Source organism: Littorina saxatilis, linkage group LG15 (genome assembly GCF_037325665.1).
Source record: "Littorina saxatilis isolate snail1 linkage group LG15, US_GU_Lsax_2.0, whole genome shotgun sequence".
NCBI classification, from domain to species: Eukaryota; Metazoa; Mollusca; class Gastropoda; order Littorinimorpha; family Littorinidae; genus Littorina; species Littorina saxatilis.
The window spans coordinates 25,662,787-25,679,921 of NC_090259.1; the positions used below are offsets into that span (position 1 = coordinate 25,662,787).

The 17,135-nt window shown below is 42.1% G+C and overlaps 1 protein-coding gene across 1 annotated transcript in view; it reads right to left on the minus strand.

Moving 5' to 3' along the window:
* Nucleotides 1-10,908, minus strand: part of LOC138948920 (ras-specific guanine nucleotide-releasing factor RalGPS2-like) — a 139,783-nt gene extending 128,875 nt beyond the window's left edge. Inside the window, exon 1 of the mRNA XM_070320569.1 lies at nt 10,452-10,908. The gene's annotated coding sequence lies outside the window, so the exon portion shown is untranslated. The remainder of the gene's footprint in view (nt 1-10,451) is intronic.
* Nucleotides 10,909-17,135: the final 6,227 nt, after the last annotated feature.

A 17,135-nucleotide genomic window follows, 5' to 3' on the forward strand; every position in this document is an offset into this window, starting at 1 on the left:
CGTTTGAAAAAGTAGGTAATAACGTCTGGGCTTGATCTGTTCGTATGAGTACCTTCATCCTTCTTACGATGACGGCGGCGAAGCAATCTGTCGTTCCAGACTACCGTAAACGTCGCTAAATTAAATTGCTACAGCAGTTTGAATGATTAGGTGATTCGTCCTGAATCAAGACTTTCGCCTCAAACAGAGTGCAAAAATATGCAGCCCCTTCTGCGATTTTTCGTGACTCTCTTCTTAACACACACACACACACACACACACACACACACACACACACTGAAACAATCTCCAATTCTTTTGGGACACACACAAAAAGAAACACACGTGCCTAACCAAACCTCGTGTTCTTTGGACCAAGCATATTTCAGCTGATTGCCTCGCCCAAGGTCAACCAGCTCAGTAAATAGCGGATACACAAGTCAAACGCACTTTAGCTATCCCCATAGCCTACTTTTAAACAACTCTGTGCGGATGACAATTAAAAATTAAACCCTCACCCACACTCCTCTCCTCTCTTGACCTTTAACGAAGTCACGAACATACTTCAGCATCTAAACTCTAGCATCCAAACCGAATCCGATCAAGCAACAGCTAATCCAATAGCGGTGGAGAGAGAGAGAAAGAGAGAGAGAGAGAGAGAGAGAGAGAGAGAGAGCGACAGAGAGAGACAGAGAGAGACAGAGAGAGAGAGAGAGAGAGACAAAGACAGAGAGAGAGAGAGCGACAGAGAGAGACAGAGCGACAGAGAGCGAGAGAGAGAAATTCGATCAATGACAGATCAATAGTGTCGTCGCTGAAGAGGAGCCAGTCAGGCCACAAGAAGTTCAAGGCCTAAGACTTTAAATCCCATTAACACTACTGCGGGCACATCAACATTCTCAGCAAGACTTAAGAAATCTCAAATTTAGAACGACTCAATGTGGAAAGCTGTCTATATTTCTGCTCTTTGATATGAAAAGTTGTCTCCCTCTAATATAACCTTTTTCTCCCTCTCTCGTCCTTTATGGAACATCAACCATCTCATGCTCAGCAAAGCTCAAAGAAGATCAAAATGAAAATGAAAATCTGTCTCTCTCTTTTTTTTTAATAGAAAGCTGTCTCCTGCTATTTTATTTTTATTTTTCGAACACAACTTCTCATCCCTGTCATTACGTGCATGGGCATGGCCTCTCACAGTCATGAGGAAAAAAATAATCGATGTTCTTAGAGCGAGGAACATGACTTCGTGTACATATATTTCAAAAGAACTTTCGACCTTTCGTCCCCGGGGGAGGTGGGGGGGGGGGGGGTGGTGAATTGAGAGGGGAAAACCACATGCATTTTAAAAAGAGTTTCGTCTTTTTACATTCAGTCAAATTCCGACTTAATGTTTTAACATAGACAGGGAATTGAAACTAGGGTAGTTTTGTGTGTGTGTGTGTGTGGGGTGTGTGTGTGTGTGTGTGTGTGTGTGTGTGTGTGTGTGTGTGTGGGGTGTGTGTGTGTGAGTGTGTGTGAGTGTGTGTGTGTGTGTGTGTAATTCCAGGAATGTCGATTGGCGTCGGCAGTCCTCGAAACGCCAAAACTCCTTTCAAATAACCTTTGCCGTCAAATCGGGAGAAAATTACAAAACTTTTCTATGGCGTAGGACAGACGTCGCCAAGGACTGTCGTAAACTTCCTGTTATTGACAAAACTGCAATAGCCTTTTTCTCAAATTTGCCTTAAAAAAAAGAGAGATCCTATAGTAACGTCCCTGAGACAGAAGGACAGCGGAGTTGCAAAGAAAATACTGGCGCCAGCAAGACAACAAAGATGCATGGGTCGCAGCCACCACGTCCTCATCTCCCTTTGTCAAACGGGGGAAAAGAGGGAAGGAGAAGGAGGCGGCAGCAAATCAATCCTTGAGCGATCAGATGCAGATGCGTTAACCATGTTGTCATCAATGGTGCGTGACAAGCCGGTGAGCGCGCGACGGCCAAATGATGGGCCTTTTTAAGCCGCAGACTTGCACCCAAAAGAAAACTGTCAATAAAATACCACTCCAACCAAAACAACAAAAATACAAACAAAAATGCCATCATGCATAAATCACGTTCTGGAAAACGTTTATGCTTGTGCCAGCAGTTTTGCAACCCTCACCACTACAGAGTACCTCAACCCCTCAATACCTGATCTATCATCTTTTAAAAGAAGCTTGAAAATGGAAAAAGTAATTTACAAAATGGATCTATACTCTGCATAATTATCATATGCTCGTTACTCAAATTTGACGTTCTGAAGCTTATAAGCGCTCCTGAATGAGGTTGAAAATGTCCCTCTCTTTCAATTCATAAAGCAAAACGTATCTCTTCTTGCGACAGCTGCTGTCGCAGAATTAGCATTCAGTTTTATCTCTGTCAGACTAGCGCAAAAGCCACCGGAAATGAACTGCACCTATGAACATTTTTATCCGAATTTCGATCGCATAAAATTAAATGTCCCAGGCTATAAACTTACTCCGGATATTTTTCCTCCTTCTCTCTCCGATTCTGTTTGACTTTTTTTTTTAACTTGCACATCATGCTCACTTTTTGACACTGACGAATATATCAAAACCTAACTCACAGGCAAAAAGAGTTGCTCCGCCGTTTCTAGTCTCCTCTTCTTCTTCGTTCATGGGCTGAAACTCCCACGTTCACTCTTGTTTTTGCATGAGTGGGCTTTTACGTGTATGACCGTTTTTACCCCGCCATTCAGGCAGCATACGCCGATTTCGCGGGAAGCATGCTAAGTATTTTCATGTTTCTATAACCCACCGAACTCTGACATGGATCACAGGATCTTTCTGTGCGCACTTGGTCTTGTTCTTGCGTGTACACACGAAGGGGGATACGGCACTAGCAGGTCTGCACATAAGTTGACCTGGGAGATCTGAAAAATCTCCACCCTTACTTAACCCACCAGGCGGCCGCGGCCAGGATTCGAACTAACGAACCTTCCGATTAAGAGGCCGACGTCTTACCACCCCGCCACTGCGCCCGTCGCCGTTTCTAGTCGAAATCATACCTTGCAAAAAAGATGAGACCAGACCAAAAAACCTCCTTGTCGTCTCGCATCCACAATGATCTCCTCACCACAAGATAATTCACAAACCCCTCGTTTCCTCTCATTGTTCTCCACCAAACAACAACTAAAAAACACAACCACCCAATCTTCAGCTCGATTATTACCGTACACATGCTCTAAATCAAAGTCTGAATGAGAATGGTTTCGTGTGGAAGTCACCCAGACTCATATCACACTAATTGGACCGGGAGAAACAAAACCCATCACACTTATTGGGACGAGAGGGGGAACAAGGGAGGGGGTGATGGGTGTCTCACAGCAGGGATCTCGCCAGAAGGGACAAGTTCAAGCTATTTTCGGAAGATCAATTAATCAGGGAATCATTGTCTGTCCCCGGGCTAGGCAAAATGACGTTTGCAGACACCCACAATTAACATTAACAACCAGACGGTCTGCAATATTGATCGCGTTGCATACTGTCTATAACTGGTCATCAAATTGCGTACTGGAAAGAGTTCATAATGACAGGATTCTTCACGCGAAAATACTAAACTGAAATTCTAAAAAATAAAATACTGACGAAACTGAGATACTGTACCTCGTCTATAATCGAATGTTGTGCTTTGGGCTAAACCCCTCTATGAGAATGCGTCCAGTTGGTAAATGTATGGACACCCCCCCCCCCCCCCCCCCCTAAATAATACAAGCTGTATTTTATTCAAATCCAAAAACAAAGAGACTGCCAACGTTCAATGTATTTTATTCAATCATCATTGTAATACAAAAGCACAGATACATATGGAACAACAACAAGCGCACAGCTTATGGTAGTTGTCATTCCAAAAAAAACCTTCCATTTCCTATCAACGGCCCTACGTTTAAACCCAATGAACATCAGCAGTTGTAAATAACGTACACGCGTAAAAAGGTTGTATTTTACGATTTACTAAAACACTGAAACTTCTCCACCAAAAGCATATCATGCCCACAGACACAGCATCCCTTTCGTCTTGAAGAATATTGATCTTTTAATCCTTGCTAGCACGGAAAAGTGTCCAGACATGTGTGCCAGGTCATCGATCAGGTCGATAGTTGTAGCCGTATGCGAACAACTCTTGTTCTTACTTTGCCTTGAACTTTGATGAAGACAAGACTGAGGAATAGCAAACTCAACACTGTCCTTGAACACTAGTGATGACAAGACAGAAAAAAACCATAATGGTTCTCTCTTTTTTTTAACCAATCCTATGCACACTGGAATGACTTCATGAATGAATTCATGAACCAGACCTGTTAAAGAAAAGGGAGTTCATTTCCTTAAGTTAAACGAATCACCAACTAAAGCACGCATGGACCTAAACAACCTCCGATTGAAATAAAGATTCGATGGAAACTGAAGAGAAGCAAACTCAACACTGTCCTTGAACACTAATGAAGACAAGACTGAAAAAAAAACATTTTGGCTCTGTTTCTTTACGAATCCTTTGACACACTGGAATGACTTCATGAATGAAACGGAGTTCATTTCCTAAAGTTAAAGGAATCACTAACTAAAACATGTATGCACCTAAACAACCTCCGAGTGAATTAAAGATTCGATGCACGTGGCTGCAGAAAATCTTAATGAGATAATTAACTTCGCACACCCAGCTCCGGGCACTTCATCTAACGGAACAGACCCCTGAACGGCGATTGCTCGATAATGTCCAACGATTGCTCGGTCGGCATTTAAATCAAAGGAGCAGCCATTGACCGTATCAATTACACTCACACACCTACACCTACTAGAATGGCAGACCCCTGAACGTCAACGATGATCGTTCGATAATGTCCGACGGTTGGCGTTTCAGTGGAAGGAGCAATCACTGGCCGTACATCAATTATACTCACACACCCACGCCTGTGAACTTTCTGCACGTCGAGATCCATGGCTGTCAGCGAAGAAAAGCAACCTGAGAAGATTGTGCTGAGTGAATATGCACACCATCATCTTCAGCAGAAACTGTGTTCCCCAAGGAAAAATCCAGTGCACTAGCATCGCCTCTCGGCGTCACCAGGTACCCTTCCTTAATTCATTTAGTCTTTATTCGTCGTTCTCTGCGGGCAAAGACTATGTGTTGCAAAGAACATTCAGTGAAACAAAACTGAACCAACTGCATAACAATTTATCTTCTGATACCTCTCTCCTAATATCCCGCCCTTTGTGATTTCAGTAATGCAACGGCACTGTCTGGACGCGAATGGCCCCTGGTCGTATACCGGTGCCAAATGTCCTTTTTATTCCTTCACTTCTGCGCCCCGAGCCTTGTCTACCTCCAGACCCAGATGCTCCATCCCTCACTCTCCCCTCCCCACACAAACCTACCTGAAAACAGCCCAAAAGGAACAGTGTTTGACGTAATGACTACCGTCAGCGTACACAGAACAAAGTATGATGCACAGACATCATCACCATCATGGTTCACTATTCAAGCCACACAAGCTATTCGAAGACAACACCAGTCGAGATGTGTGGTGCGTGTAATAGCGTCACTGATCAACAACCTAAATGGAGGACAAACTAAATCCTCTATATCTTGACAATGACTAGTAACCCATACCAAAAGAACATCTGGAATATTGACTGGCCAAAAATCAAAACGCCATCAGACTGTAATGTCCCGAGAACAAGAGGCTTGGGCAGATAACACATCATTGACTAATCATGAGACTTTCACCAAGAATACAAATGCTGCATCACCCCAAACTCGTATCTGACTAGCTTACATTTCTCAAAGCCAACACCACTGACCAGACAGCTCAACGTGCACACGCCATCAGACTGCAATATGCATGGACAAAGGCCAAAACAGAGCAACCACTACATGTATAATATTAACTAACCTAAACTAGGCTCAAACCTTGACCATGACCCGAAAACTGTATCGGATCCGTGGACTCGCCTCTGGGCACCGCCGACATTTCTCTTTCAGCAAAGCAGGATATTTCACCATCAGTCGCCCAGACATCCCAAAGTGCAAACGCCTTCAGGCTGTAATACGTTGCGAACAAGGGTTGGACAGGTGAACCATGATAGACTGACCCGAGGCTTGACCATGACCTCCAAAACACCCACGTCTGGCCAACACCGACCTTCTTCTTTCACCAAAGCAAACACACTATCGAACAGACAGCCCACAGTGCAAACACCATCAGACTGCAATATACAAAGAACACACGTTTTGACATACTAACAGTTATTGAATGGCCGACCTTCATCACAAATACCACCGGCACGGTGGCCTAGTGGTAAGGCGTCCGCTCCGTGATCGGGAGGTCATGGGTTCGAACCCCGCCCGGCCGGGTCATACATGTACCTAAGACTATAAAATTGGCAATCTAGTGGCTGCTCCGCCTGGCGTCTGGCATTATGGGGTTAGTGCTAGGACTGGTTGGTCCGGTGTCAGAATAATGTGACTGGGTGAGACATGAAGCCTGTGCTGTGACTTCTGTCTTGTGTGCGGCACACGTTATATGTCAAAGCAGCACCGCCCTGATATGGCCCTTCGTGGTCGGCTGGGCGTTAAGCAAACAAACAAACAAAAATCACAAATACCAAACAAAAACTGGACAGGTCAACCATAACAACCACAAACCACTGGGCACCCACAAACCCGTGCCTGATCAGCGGACTCACATTTAACTTACGCCGACAGTTCTCTTTCGACAAATCGAACAACTAACCAAAGAGAGACAGCCCAAAGTACAACTGCAATCAGGCTGAAATATACACGGAACAAAAGTTCGGACAGATTAACAATTATTGATTGACATTGACCGCAGGTACTGGTTACATCAAAACCCACTTCAGATCAGCCGACTTACAACTAACCTACACCGACATTTCTTTCACCTCATCGAACAACACACATGCACACACATATGAACAGACAGCGATAGTGTCAAGGCCATCACACTGCAAGTTAAAGTGAATAAATGCTTCGGGGGATCAACCATTACTGACTGAGCTCAAATACCGGTTACCCCTCAAACCGCATTGGATCAGTTGACTTACTTCTGACAAACACCAACATATCTTTTTTATAGCAATGCAGAAACCACATCAGCGATCAAACAGCCAAAATACAAACGCCATCAGACTGCACTATACAGCGAACAAAAGCTTGGGCAGATTAACACTTACTGACTGGGAGACCTTCATCACAAATACCGTATTTGATAAAAGAAGACTCGCCTCTGACCCCCATCGACATTCCTCTTTGCTTTAATCAAACACAATACTGGCTTCTAGACATCCCAAAGTGCAAACACCATCAGATTGCAATATCGAGCCAACAAGGGGACCATCATTGCTGACCAGTGGCCTTGACCACACTGCGGTCAAGCGCTCCCTGTCTGACCGTATCTGACTTCAACGACCACAAAATCAATCGCCCCGTTCCTTTTAGCTGACGGTCAGCGACTGATCCGTCTGGTTCCGGCCAGGGAATAACGGTTGCCCTCCTCTGGAGCGTTAAGGGAGTAATTAATCAGACGGCGCGGACACTCCCCTCCCCATCCATCCCCTGTCCTGGCAAACACTCCCTCCTAGTTTTCTTGTCTCGGCTGATCAATAGTGGCTGGAGACGGACATTCGGGCTGGGGTATCCCTGCCAGGGTCAGCGACTGTCTAGCACCCTAATTGTCATAAATGACAGAACTTTGACATGAAATGTATAAGGTGTCATGGTGTCTTGATGGGGGTATATGTATACAACTTCTTGCAAATGACATCGACAATGTTCCAATTTACTGAGCCACTTTAAAACGTAACACATCTGCCAGTCCGTCTGTCTGTGGGGAGCTTGCAAGCTACACTTAACCTATGCCAAAATACCAACAGCAACGCATCTATGCATTTAATGATTCATCGCGGCACTTCTTTCAGTTTATTGGCCACTTCAAAATTCAAGTACTTCAGCTGCAGTCTCAGCCATCTGTTGCAACATAACCATGACCTATGAGCAGTCCTTTGCCACATGACTTACTGGGGTGAGTGTCTCCTGCATCGAGATCATCTCCAGTATTAACTTACATGGCTAAAAGTAAGAGCTGGATGTCATCATAACCGAATACTATTTTTAACTGTCACGTGCAAAGTCTTTACAGGTACAACAGCTGTTTCCAGACTGACACAGTTCTATGTATATTAACCTTTATCAGCTTAATTGAGATGAAAACAGAAACATGCAATGCTTGTTCAGGGCTGGGGGCAATGTTTGCTTTTCGAAGAGATATGGAGGGGGGGGGGGGGGGGGGGGGTGTGTGAGTTGTTGGACTGTGTGTGCCATACTTGTCATTTTTTTATTATTGATGGGTAGTGGCCTAGTGGTTAAGATGTTGGCCTCCCATGAGGAAGGTTGAGGTTTCAATCCCTGCTGCACCTGTTGGGTTAAGGATGGAGATTATTCAGATCAACCAATGTGCAGACCTGCTAGAGCCTTATTCCCCTTCATGTGTACGTCCACATAAGCACAAGGCCAGGTACCCACAGAAAAGATCATGTAACACATGTCAGAGTTTGTGGGTTATAGAAAAATGAAAATTATACCAAGCATACATCCTCCGAAATCGGGGCATGGCTGCCTAAATCAGTAAATGGCTGGGTAAAAACGGCCATACACATAAAAACCCACCCATGCAAAAAACATGAGTGTATTTGGGAGTCTCAGCACAGGAATGCAGAAGAAGAATCTGTATGCAGTTTTTTGTTTCTCAATAGATGTCTACTGTTACTAGTGTTAGAAGTGTATCAACGATCATACAATGATACATATTAGATCATAGATGTCATTGTACAAAGTGCTGAAACCCACCGAACTCTGAAAATGTGACATATATTACAGGATCTTTTCCGTGCGCATTTGGTCTTGTGCTTGAATGTACACAGAAAGGGAAATAAGGCACTATAGCAGGTCTGCACATAAGTTGACCTGGGAAATCAAAATAATCTTCATCCTTAACCCAGCAGGCATGGTCAGGATTCAAACCCTGCACCTTCCACACGGAAGACTGACATCTTAACCACAAGGCTGTAGTGTTAATAATAAAAACAAACTTTACACGAAAAATAAACAAATGGAGGAAAGCGCTCTACAAACAGACAACAGTATGTGACACACTGACACCAGACACAAACGTGTGGAACACAGATCTTCTGGCATCCAAAACAATTCATAATTAGTATAATTATAATTATAAAAAGATATCAATTATACCAAAATAAATGGCAATCAAAGGAAACAGGTAGCTGCTGTCATCAAGATTACCAATGTCAATTTAATGTGATACAGGTTTATTTCATAAACATTTTGAAATACACTAAACATTCTGTGATTCACAGCTCAATCATGTACCCCTGCAGCAGCTAAAACAATCAATCATATAAAACATGTTAAGCTGCTATTTAAGTATAACCATGGCATAAGACTAGTATTCAGAGTGGTTGCTAAAACCTCCACCCTACTAACTTTGTTTGTTTTTTAAATTGTATTTACCCCTGTGTGTGGAGTGGATGCCTGTGAGTGTGACTGTTCTACAGTGAGGAGAGGTGATGCTATTACTTATCAGGGTTTTATTTACTAGTGCGCCCTGCGCCATTGGCGCATCAAATCTGAAAATGTCCCATCACTATTCCCTTCAGTGCGTCAAAGGGCGCATTAAGATTACGTACCACTGCGCCACCAAATGTACACTTTCCATAGATAACACGATATAGCGGCTAATTCTCAGATGGCACCATATTGCATCTTTGGTTAAAAAAAAAAAACGCGTACAGGCCTCGTTTGCGCGTCTTGCCTTCGACTATGTCCCATCGGAATTTGGCTGAGGGGGACAAATGTCCCATTGCCTTTTTCTCCCAGGTTAAACCCTGACTTATTGCTACTGCTAGCAGTGATGCAGTCAGTAATGGAGGGTACTTACTGGTACTGGTAGCATTGAAGTAAACAAGCTTCAGACAAAAACAAACGAAACACGTGCATACTTTTGACTGAACAAATGGTGTCTGGCATTCTTATTGCATCGCGATCGGATCTCCCTTGTACATCACTTAATGGTGATGTGCCAACGGGGAGCTATTTTTGACAGGAGTGAGACCGAAAGAATGAAGGTGAAAACAAAAACACAAATCCCAAATTTCACTGCCAGTTCCTCAACTAGTCCCCTCAACTAACGCTGACTGGCGAGCTCAACAGTTTCCAGACACGTGAATGTTGTTCAAGCTTCAAACAAAAGTGGGGATGAGCGGGGCTAAATGGAGGTGTCTTGTCGGGGAGTAAAACATCAAAAGCAGACGGACACATTGGCAGACTGCCACACTGCCGCATCGCTTTGTCTCTCAGTGCTGCGATCGGCGCACACAAATGGACGAATAATTCTACTTACCGAATGTAGCTGCAGTTGCAATCCTCAAGGATGAAATCTCTGCATTTGCAAAACCGTTAAACTTTAAACAAATGCAATTGAAACCGAAAATGTGTTGTGCAAACAAACGACAAGCGCCAAGTGCGCTCTTGGTCTAGTGACGTCACCACAAATGTGGTAAAACAATCATTTTCGACTTCAGCGAAGAAGAGCCTCGCGGCTCGTCTTATGAACCAAATAACAAAAATCGCTTTACATTTGCTATTGCGTTATACTAATAACCCTAAACGTGTATGCTGTTCGCCGAAGTCCTTAAACACACTTTAAAAACACCTCATTAAAATGAGTGCATGTGTTATGCAGACCCAGCACATCGTAAATTTCAAAATAAAAACTCAGTGAATACAACTAGAAGGCAGCCGGGGATGGACTCGAAACAGGCTGAAGAAGCATGCATTTCGACAAGGGCTTTATAACTTTATTCAGTGGTGCAACTGCGCTCGTGCCAACATTTGTTTTAGCTTTTTACATTTAGTCAAGTTTTGACTAAATGTTTTAACATAGAGGGGGGAATCGAGACGAGGGTCGTGGTGTATGTGTGTGTGTGTGTGTATGTGTGTGTGTGTGTGTGCGTGCGTGCGTGTAGAGCGATTCAGACTAAACTACTGGACCGATCTTTATGAAATTTGACATGAGAGTTTCTGGGTATGATATCCCCATACGTTTTTTTCATTTTTTTAATAAATGTCTTTGATGACGTCATATCCGGCTTTTCGTGAAAGTTGAGGCGGCACTGTCACGCCCTCATTTTTCAACCAAATTGGTTGAAATTTTGGTCAAGTAATCTTCGACGAAGCCCGGACTTCGGTATTGCATTTCAGCTTGGTGGCTTAAAAATTAATTAATGATTGGTCATTAAAAATCTGAAAATTGTAAAAAAAAAAAACATTTTTATAAAACTATCCAAATTTACGTTCATCTTATTCTCCATCATTTGCTGATTCCAAAAACATATAAATATGTTATATTTGGATTAAAAACAAGCTCTGAAAATTAAATATATAAAAATTATTATCAAAATTAATTTGTCGAAATCAATTTAAAAACACTTTCATCTTATTCCTTGTCGGTTCCTGATTCCAAAAACATATAGATATGATATGTTTGGATTAAAAACACGCTCAGAAAGTTAAAACGAAGAGAGGTACAGAAAAGCGTGCTATCATTCTCAGCGCAACCACTACCCCGCTCTTCTTGTCAATTTCACTGCCTTTGCCGTGAGCAGTGGACTGACGATGCTACGAGTATACGGTCTTGCTGCGTTGCATTGCGTTCAGTTTCATTCTGTGGGTTCGACAGCTACTTCACTAAATGTTGTATTTTCGCCTTTCGCGACTTGTTTACTATTTTTATGAACCTGCTACCTGAAGTCGTGGCATGTTACCATGTATGACCATACAATGGTATCAATCAATCAATCAATCAATATGAGGCTTATATCGCGCGTATTCCGTGGGTACAGTTCTAAGCGCAGGGATTTATTTTTTATTTTTATTTTTATGCAATTTATATCGCGCACATATTCAAGGCGCAGGGATTTATTTATGCCGTGTGAGATGGAATTTTTTTTTACACAATACCGCATCACGCATTCACATCGGCGAGCAGATCGCCGCCATTTCGGCGCATATCCTACTTTTCACGGCCTATTATTCCAAGTCACACGGGTATTTTGGTGGACATTTTTATCTATGCCTATACAATTTTGCCAGGAAAGACCCTTTTGTCAAACTGGTAATCTTCCAGTAGGTATTAATTTAGTTTTACTAAAGCCTGCTGGGACACAAGTAATGGGTTAGTGCATTTGTAAACAGGAATCGCTTGACAAGTGGCCCCCTTCATCCCCCCCTTCCTCGTCCTGATATGGCTCTGCGTAGTCGGCTGGACGTTAAGCAACAAATAAACAAAACAAACAAAACAAACCCTTTTGTCAATCGTGGGATCTTTAACGTGCACACCCCAATGTAGTGTACACGAAGGGACCCAGGCTCGGTTTTTCGTCTCATCCGAAAGACTGAGCACTTGAACCCACCACCTAGGTTAGGAAAGGGGGGAGAAAATTGCTAACGCCCTGACCCAGGGTCGAACTCGCAACCTCTCGCTTCCGAGCGCAAGTGCGTTACCACTCGGCCACCCAGTCACCGTCACTGACTTGAAGAAAACTTGGGGGGGGGGGGGGGGGCATTACTGGTCTACTATTTCTCGCAGTGATCGAACGAGGAGGCGCTGGATTCAGTCGGACTCATACTGATTGAACTTGAAACGATACGATTTTTTTTTACACTACCTATTTCGAAAAATTGTACTGTAGCCTTGAAATGTAACACTAGTACTGGTATACCAGGGATCTGCTACACTATCTCTGTATTTTCTGATGCAGTGACTCGGTGAGATCCACTGACTGATACTAGTCAAAGTATAATAGTCGATATTACAACAAAACAAGTCGCGTAAGGCGAAAATACAATATTTAGTCAAGTAGCTGTCGAACTCACAGAATGAAACTGAACGCAATGCCATTTTTCAGCAAGAACGCAAAGGCAGTGAATTTGAGAAGAAGAGCGGGGTAGTAGTTGCGCTAAGAAGGATAGCACGCGTTTCTGTACCTCTCTTTGTTTTAACTTTCTGAGCGTGTTTTTAATCCAAACATATCATATCTATATGTTTTTGGAATCAGGAACCGACAAGGAATAAGATGAAAGTGTTTTTAAATTGATTTCGACAATTTAATTTTGATAATAATTTTTATATATTTAATTTTCAGAGCTTGTTTTTAATCCGAATATACCATATTTATATGTTTTTGGAATCAGCAACTGATGGAGAATAAGATAAACGTAAATTTGGATCGTTTTATACATTTTTATTTTTTTTTACAATTTTCAGATTTTTAATGACCAAAGTCATTAATTAATTTTTAAGCCACCAAGCTGAAATGCAATACCGAAGTCCGGGCTTCGTCGAAGATTACTTGACCAAAATTTCAACCAATTTGGTTGAAAAATGAGGGCGTGACAGTGCCGCCTCAACTTTCACGAAAAGCCGGATATGACGTCATCAAAGACATTTATCAAAAAAATGAAAAAAACGTTCGGGGATTTCATACCCAGGAACTCTCATGTCAAATTTCATAAAGATCGGTCCAGTAGTTTAGTCTGAAACGCTCTACACACACACACACACACACACACACACACACGCACAGACACACATACACCACGACCCTCGTTTCGATTCCCCCTCGATGTTAAAATATTTAGTCAAAACTTGACTAAATATAAAAAGGTATATCAGCACAACCGAAGCCTCGCCCCACCACCACTGTAACCTGAAATGTCCCCTTTCAGTGACACAGCAGAGGACGTAAAGAAGAACAAGTCGCGTAAGGCGAAAATACAATATTTAGTCAAGTAGCTGTCGAACTCACAGAAGGAAACTGAACGCAACGCAACGCAGCAAGACCGTATACTCGTAGCATCGTCACTCCACCGCCCGTGGCAAAGGCAGTGCACGTGGAATTGACAAGAAGAGCGGGGTATTCGTTGCGCTGAGAAGGATAGCACGCTTTTCTGTACCTCTCTTCGTTTTAACTTTCTGAGCGTGTTTTTAATCCAAACATATCATATCTATATATTTTTGGAATCAGGAACCGACAAGGAATAAGATGAAAGTGTTTTTAAATTGATTTCGAAAAAAAAATTTTGATAATAATTTTTATATATTTAATTTTCAGAGCTTGTTTTTAATCCGAATATAACATATTTATATGTTTTTGGAATCAGCAAATGATGGAGAATAAGATAAACGTAAATTTGGATCGTTTTATAAATTTTTATTTTTTTTTACAATTTTCAGATTTTTAATGACCAAAGTCATTAATTAATTTTTAAGCCACCAAGCTGAAATGCAATACCGAACCCCGGGCTTCGTCGAAGAGTACTTGACCAAAATTTCAACCAATTTGGTTGAAAAATGAGGGCGTGACAGTGCCGCCTCAACTTTCACGAAAAGCCGGATATGACGTCATCAAAGACATTTATCAAAAAAATGAAAAAAACGTTCGGGGATTTCATACCCAGGAACTCTCATGTTAAATTTCATAAAGATCGGTCCAGTAGTTTAGTCTGAATCGCTCTACACACACACACACACAGACAGACAGACGCACATACACCACGACCCTCGTTTCGATTCCCCCTCGATGTTAAAATATTTAGTCAAGACTTGACTAAATATAAAAACAAGTCGCGTAAGGCGAAAATACAATATTTAGTCAAGTAGCTGTCGAACTCACAGAATGAAACTGAACGCAATGCAACGCAGCAAGACCGTATACTCGTGGTCCACCGCTCACGGCATAGGCAGTGAAATTGACAAGAAGAGCGGGGTAGTGGTTACGCTATGCTGCATAGCACGCTTTTCTGTACCTCTCTTCGTTTTAACTTTCTGAGCGTGTTTTTAATCCAAACATATCATATCTATATATTTTTGGAATCAGGAACCGACAAGGAATAAGATGAAAGTGTTTTTAAATTGATTTCGAAAAAAAAATTTTGATAATAATTTTTATATATTTAATTTTCAGAGCTTGTTTTTAATCCGAATATAACATATTTATATGTTTTTGGAATCAGCAAATGATGGAGAATAAGATAAACGTAAATTTGGATCGTTTTATAAATTTTTATTTTTTTTTACAATTTTCAGATTTTTAATGACCAAAGTCATTAATTAATTTTTAAGCCACCAAGCTGAAATGCAATACCGAACCCCGGGCTTCGTCGAAGAGTACTTGACCAAAATTTCAACCAATTTGGTTGAAAAATGAGGGCGTGACAGTGCCGCCTCAACTTTCACGAAAAGCCGGATATGACGTCATCAAAGACATTTATCAAAAAAATGAAAAAAACGTTCGGGGATTTCATACCCAGGAACTCTCATGTCAAATTTCATAAAGATCGGTCCAGTAGTTTAGTCTGAATCGCTCTACACACACACACACACACAGACACACACACAGACACACGCACATACACCACGACCCTCGTTTCGATTCCCCCTCGATGTTAAAATATTTAGTCAAAACTTGACTAAATATAACAAGTCGCGTAAGGCGAAAATACAACATTTAGTCAAGTAGCTGTCGAACTCACAGAATGAAACTGAACGCAATGCAACGCAGCAAGACCGTATACTCGTAGCATCGTCAGTCCACCGCTCACGGCATAGGCAGTGAAATTGACAAGAAGAGCGGGGTAGTAGTTGCGCTGGGAAGGATAGCACGCTTTTCTGTACCTCTCTTCGTTTTAACTTTCTGAGCGTGTTTTTAATCCAAACATATCATATCTATATGTTTTTGGAATCAGGAACCGACAAGGAATAAGATGAAAGTGTTTTTAAATTGATTTCGAAAATTTAATTTTGATAATAATTTTTATATATTTAATTTTCAGAGCTTGTTTTTAATCCGAATATAACATATTTATATGTTTTTGGAATCAGCAAATGATGGAGAATAAGATAAACGTAAATTTGGATCGTTTTATAAAAAACATATTTTTTTTACAATTTTCAGATTTTTAATGACCAAAGTCATTCATTAATTTTTAAGCCACCACGCTGAAATGCAATACCGAAGTCCGGGCTTCGTCGAACATTACCTGACCAAAATTTCAACCAATTTGGTTGAAAAATGAGGGCGTGACAGTGCCGCCTCAACTTTCACGAAAAGCCGGATATGACGTCATCAAAGACATTTATCAAAAAAATGAAAAACACGTTCGGGGATTTCATACCCAGGAACTCTCATGTCAAATTTCATAAAGATCGGTCCAGTAGTTTAGTCTGAATCGCTCTACACACACACACACACACAGACAGACACACGCACATACACCACGACCCTCGTCTCGATTCCCCCCTCTACGTTAAAACATTTAGTCAAAACTTGACTAAATGTAAAAACAAGAAATTCCTACGAGGTAGGAAAAACACCCCCGTCAAAGGGAAATAACCTTTTCAGTTGGTGGCAGTGACTGAGTGAGAATGGTTATTTCCCTTTGACCATTGAGATGTTCCTCTATGAGTCCTTGTATAATTTTAATCCACCAATAACTCCCTAACCGTGTGTTTGACTGGTCCCAATTTTTGTAAGGACCGTCTCAGGAATGTATAGAACCTGTTCACCAAGTTTGGTGACGATCGGTCCGTTCATTCTTGAGATCAATATGCGAACACAAACAAACAAACAAACAAACAAACAAACACATCGAGCGAAACCTATACACACCCCTATACCGGGGGTGTAAATAGTCAGTCAGTCCCCAGTGTAGTTTTCGTCCACGGCTGATCATGTTATCCCTTGAGTATTTGTGCTGACACGGCAAAAAGTCTTGACGCCTGGACTGACTTTCAAGCCGGTCTTTGCTCAATGAAAGCTAGCAACGATGTGTGTTGTTCGCCTCAGCTAGTACCCCCCCCCCCCCCCTCCATCCACATCACCCCCCGCGTAACGACCATGCAGTCACTCTTGCACGTGAAGCAAAGTAAAGTTAGTAAATTTCCCACTAATTAGTCCCGTAGTGTCCGAGACGGGGCGGTAGCAGCTCATTTGTAGACTCTCAACGTCTATCGCTATCTAACTGA